This window comes from Lathyrus oleraceus, chromosome 4 (genome assembly GCF_024323335.1).
Source record: "Lathyrus oleraceus cultivar Zhongwan6 chromosome 4, CAAS_Psat_ZW6_1.0, whole genome shotgun sequence".
Classification (NCBI taxonomy): Eukaryota; Viridiplantae; Streptophyta; class Magnoliopsida; order Fabales; family Fabaceae; genus Lathyrus; species Lathyrus oleraceus.
The window spans coordinates 241,829,338-241,835,425 of record NC_066582.1 but is presented as its reverse complement, the minus strand read 5'-3'; positions in this window follow the sequence as shown (position 1 = coordinate 241,835,425).

The window sequence follows — 6,088 nt, the reverse complement described above, 5'->3', positions numbered from 1 at the left end:
TTGGCAGAGTTGTATATTGAGGAGATAGTGAGGCTGCATGGTATTCCATCCAGTATTGTGTCTGATAGAGATCCCAGATTTACTTCTAGATTTTGGGAAAGTTTGCAGAAAGCGTTGGGGACTAAGTTGAGGTTGAGTTCAGCATATCATCCTCAGACTGATGGTCAGACTGAAAGAACTATCCAATCCTTGGAGGATTTGTTGAGAGCTTGTGTGTTGGAGCAGAGTGGTTCTTGGGATAGTTATTTGCCGTTGGTGGAGTTTACTTATAATAATAGTTTTCATGCTAGTATCGGTATGGCTCCATATGAAGCATTGTATGGTAGGAGGTGTAGAACTCCATTGTGTTGGTATGAGTCGGGTGAGAGTGTTGTACTCGGACCTGAGATTGTGCAGCAGACGACTGAAAAGGTTAAGATGATTCAGGAGAAGATGAAGATTTCTCAGAGTCGTCAGAAGAGTTATCATGATAAGAGGAGGAAGGCACTTGAGTTCCAAGAGGGAGATCATGTGTTCTTGAGAGTTACTCCGACGACAGGTGTGGGTAGAGCTTTAAAGTCTAAAAAGCTTACTCCGAGGTTTGTGGGTCCGTACCAGATTTTGAAGAGGGTTGGGGAAGTGGCGTATCGGATAGCTTTACCGCCGTCGCTTTCTAATCTGCATGACGTGTTTCATGTATCTCAGTTAAGAAAGTATATTGCGGATCCGTCGCATGTTGTTCAGTTGGATGATATCCAGGTGAGGGATAATTTGACCGTTGAGGTGTTGCCAATTCGGATAGATGACCGAGAAGAGAAGACCCTGAGAGGTAAGAAAATTGCTCTAGTGAAAGTTGTTTGGGGAGGTCCAGCTGGTGAGAGCTTGACTTGGGAGCGTGAAGATCAGATGAAGGAGTCGTATCCGGCTCTATTTGCTTGAGGTATGTTTTCGAGGACGAAAACTTCTAAAGTGGGGGAGAGTTGTAACACCCCGATTAAAATAAGAGAATTATTTAATTGAGTTAATAGTATTTTATTAATTTAATTAAATAAAGTTGAATTATTGGATTATTATTATTATTATTATTATTATTATTATTATAGATATTATTTATGTTAATAATAATTAAATAAATAATATAATTGGAATATGAAGAGTGGAAGGGTAAAAGTGGAATTGGGTAAAAGAGGCCAAAGGAGATAACTGAAGGTTTTCATTTTCACGTATTTTGCCTCAGAGTCAGAAAAGGGAGAAGCGCTGAAGAGAAAGAGAAGGAAGAGGAAAAGACCAAAGATTGCTCAGAGCTTCCTTCAATCCAAAGAGGTAAGGGGTCTGAACCTTATTAAACGATAATATGCGAGCAATTACATGATATAGGATTGGGTTGTTGATAAATTTGGGGAATTTAGGGAGATTGGGAAAGTTGTGGTTTTTGAGGGAAATTGTCCGATCTGTGAGTATGGTGGCGTTATATACATTGTAATCGAAGTATGTTGTGTATGTATGATTGTTAAATGTTGATATTGGGTTGTAGGCTTAGAAGCCGCGCGTCCACTGTTTCTGCGCTTAAAATCTTGTTTATGCACATAACAGCCAAATGACGTTCGCCATTATGCCTTTGGCGCTCGCCATTTGGGCCTTTTTCCAGAATAAGAGCGTTTAACGCTAATGGCGTTCACCATTAGCCTAACGGCGTTCGCCATATCAGTTTGACAGACAGTTTTTCCAGAATAGGAGCGTTTAACGCTAATGGCGTTCACCATTAGCCTAACGGCGTTCGCCATATCAGTTTGACAGACAGTTTTCAGAATAAGAGCGTTTAACGCTAATGGCGTTCACCATTAGCCTAACGGCGTTCGCCATATCAGTTTGACAGACAGTTTTTCCAGAATAGGAGCGTTTAACGCTAATGGCGTTCACCATTAGCCTAACGGCGTTCGCCATATCAGTTTGACGGACAGCCTTCGCGTTTTAAACTCCCAGATGTGATATCGTTGTAATGTTGTTGTTGTTTTGTTGAGTTGTATGTCATGCTATTAATGAAGATGATAACATGACTATATGATGTTGTTGTTGCTATGTTGATTATGATGCATGTTTGATGTGCATGCATTCATGAAAGGCCGATGCCTAGTGATGAACGGACTGAGTTCCAATGATGTTGTTGACTCCGGGCTTGTTGAGAGGCTTGGTTCCTTATGGGGAACTCGGATTCTATGGTGGTGAATCTGGGAGTAGTGATCCTGTAGTGGTCACAAAATGGGTATACCGAGTCGTGTTGAGTCATGCATGGGTGTGTGCATTGCAATTGATGTGTTGTTTTGTTGATATTCATGAGTTTGTTGATTATAATGATGATTGTGATAATCCGTGTTGACATATGTGCAAATTATTCATATTATATTTTGTCGTTATATTATTGTTTAATAATGTAATTCTCACCCCTTCTGCATGTGTTTATGTTCATCTATGATGAGCAATGTGCAGATAATGAGGAGTAGCTTTTGTTGAGGTGAAGAATAAGTGTAGAGTTATTCTACAGAGTCGAGTCAATGCTCTGGTCATGTGACACCGGGGTTATGGGATTCAATAGAGATTATATTATTATTTAAGTTGTGTATGAAGACTAAATTATTGATATGTTTTGTTGAAACATTTATATAAATCGTTAATTGTGTTGTTGTCCGCTGCGAAGTTTTATTAAAATAAATGAAATATTTTTATGTTGTAAAGTGATGAGTGTTAAGTTGAATGAAATGTAAACTCTTCTACATGTTGTACTCTGATAAATTCTTTAAATATGTCGTTTGGGTAGAAGGGTGTTACAACTGGAGTGAGACTCGATGTTTACAGACACCGAAACAATGGTGTTTACTGACACCAAAAATGATGACCAGACATTTACTGATGACTGGAGAATATCCGATGTTTACAGACACCGAAATAATGGTGTTTACCGACACCAAACAAAGAAAACACACGTGGGTGCTATCATGACACTGACTAGTATCACAAAGTACAATATCTGGGATATGCTGAGGCAAGGCTGATCACTTGCTGGGGGTCTCACTGAGGAGAAACAAACTTTCTGTCACCATCGGGTGAGGAAATAAACCTCTGTCACCATCGGGTGAGGAAATAAACCTCTGTGGGGAATAAACAATTCTGAATGCTGTCAAGAGCAACTGTAGCAGTCTTGCTGTGCTGATGTTGAATGAAATGATCCGCCTCTGCCGGGGATACGGTCTGGTGAAGTTAACACATGAATGCATATGTTTGAATTTTTCTATGGCGTAATGCTCCATATGGAATGGAAATGCTACGCAATTTGAGGATGCAATGATTACTACATGCAAAATGCAAATGAACCCTGGCCAGGGAGCCAAAATGATCAGATACTCTGACTCCGTGGGAAGACTCCTCCTGGAGAAATACTCGGCGGGGAACTCTGCTTGAGGAAAACTCTGCGGGGAACTCTGCTTGAGGAAAACTCTGCGGGGAACTCTGCTTGAGGAATGGCGAAACGACTTCACATTCATGTTGAAGAATAGCACTGCTGCTGGGGCAAGGTAAACTTCGCTGGGGACATCCTTCAGTCCACAGGTAGGATAAATGCCGGAGATAACCTTAATGAACCTGCCTCACTTGGGGAGGAAATGGCAAATGCAGGCCTGTTGGGGATAGGCAATCCTTAGACCTGTTGGGGAATAGAAAGCACTATCCACGGATGTCTCTGCAGGGGAACATAGCTCTGGTAGCTTCCAAACTTGCTTGGGGAAAATATCTGCTGAGGAAACGTCCTCACAGATGCCAATCTGTAAAACAGCACAACAAACTGCCCCCAGGGGATACATGGACAAGATACGCTCAAGCGTCCTCAACATTCAAAAATGATTTTCAAATGTTTTATCTTTCTGCACGTTATTGTTTAGCCTTCATGTTTTTTACATGCAATGTTTATCAAAAATTCGGACATTTTCACAAACAAAACAGTAAAGATAAAAACAAAAGAGCCATTTATCTGAATAACGACTTTTATTGATTGAAAATGTGCCTGAAGAGGCAAATACATCGGGAAGCAATTCCTAGAAAGAGGTAATCGCGCACAAAAGAAAAAAAACTATCCCAATGTGAACACGGCATCCACTATTTCCCAATTCTGTTATAACTCACAGATCATCAGTTTTCCTCCCAACTCCTTGCTTTCTGAGAAGAATGACTGGACGGATCACATCTTTCGAGATGGCGGATGACAAAGCTTGATGAAGTACAGACAACTCAGACTGTAGTCTTCGCTTTAATCCCTAACTTTTGCCTGGATCGCCCTTTCGGGTTTTCAATCCACCGGGATACCCATTTTTGCCTAAGTCGCCCTCGCGGGTTTTCGACTTACCGGGTGTACAAATTCTTTTCATTTTATCCCTAATTTTTGCCCGAACTTTTTCTTTCTGTTTTTTGGTTCGCCGGGATGCCCCTTTTTTTTTTTTTTTTTTTTGCCTGGACTCTTTTATTCTTTTTGTCCAGCGGGTCAATTTATGCGAAGTACTTTTTGACTACATCTGAGTTGACAGGAGACGGAAAATCTTCACCATCCATAGTTGTAAGCATCAAGGCTCCGCCGGAGAATACCTTCTTCACAACATACGGACCTTCATAATTAGGAGTCCATTTGCCCCTGTTATCTGCACCGGGAGGAAGGATCCTTTTCAAAACTAAATCACCGATCTGAAATGTCCGAGGACGCACTTTCTGATCAAAGGCTCGCTTCATCCTTCGCTGATACAACTGTCCATGACATACAGCTGCTAACCGTCTCTCCTCGATAAGGCTCAACTCGTTAAACCTTGTTCGAATCCACTCGGCTTCGTCCAGCTTGACATCCAATAAAACTCTCAGAGAGGGAATCTCCACTTCAACAGGTAGGACAGCTTCCATACCATACACAAGGGAGTAAGGGGTTGCCCCGGTCGACGTACGTACTGAGGTACGGTACCCATGCAAAGCGAAAGGCAGCATCTCATGCCAATCCTTGTACGTAACGACCATTTTCTGCACAATCTTCTTGATATTCTTGTTTGCCGCTTCTACAGCGCCATTCATCTTCGGTCTGTAAGGAGAAGAATTGTGATGTTCAATCTTGAAATCTTTACAAAGTTCTTTCATCATCTTGTTGTTGAGATTCGAACCATTGTCAGTGATGATTCTCTCAGGAACTCCATAACGACAGATGATTTCTTTCTTGATGAACCGGGTAACCACTTGTTTGGTAACGTTAGCATAGGAAGCTGCTTCCACCCATTTGGTGAAATAGTCAATCGCAACCAAGATGAAGCGATGTCCATTCGAAGCAGTAGGCTCAATCTTCCCAATCATATCAATGCCCCACATAGCAAACGGCCAAGGCGAATTCATGATATTCAGAGGGCTTGGTGGTACGTGCGCCTTATCAGCATAGATTTGACATTTATGGCACTTCCGAGCATACTTGAAACAATCGGATTCCATAGTCATCCAGTAATAACCCGCTCTCAACAATTTCTTAGCCATTGCATGTCCGCCGGCATGGGTACCGAAGGAACCTTCATGAACTTCCTGCATTAACCTGTCTGCCTCGGGTCTGTCCACGCATCTGAGCAAGACCATGTCAAAGTTTCTTTTATACAACACATCATCCTGATTCAAGTAGAAGCTTCCAGCTAGCCTCCTCAGGGTTTTCTTATCATTCTTCGACGCACCTTCAGGATACTCTTGAGTCTTAAGGAAATTCTTGATGTCATAATACCACGGCTTCTCATCAATAGCAACAACTAACTCAGCTGCAAACACATACGCAGGCCTCTCGAGTCGATTCACTTCAATATGTGGCACATGATTCCACCAATGAACTTTGATCATAGATGACAAAGTAGCAAGGGCATCAGCCATCTGATTCTCATCCCGGGGGACATGATACAACTTCACTTTCTTGAAGAACGTCAGTATTCTTCTGGTGTAATCTCTATACGGAATCAAATGCGGCTGATTCGTATTCCAATCTCCATTGACTTGGTTGATCACCAGAGCGGAATCTCCAAATATGTCAAGTGTTTTGATCCTCAGATCAATGGCT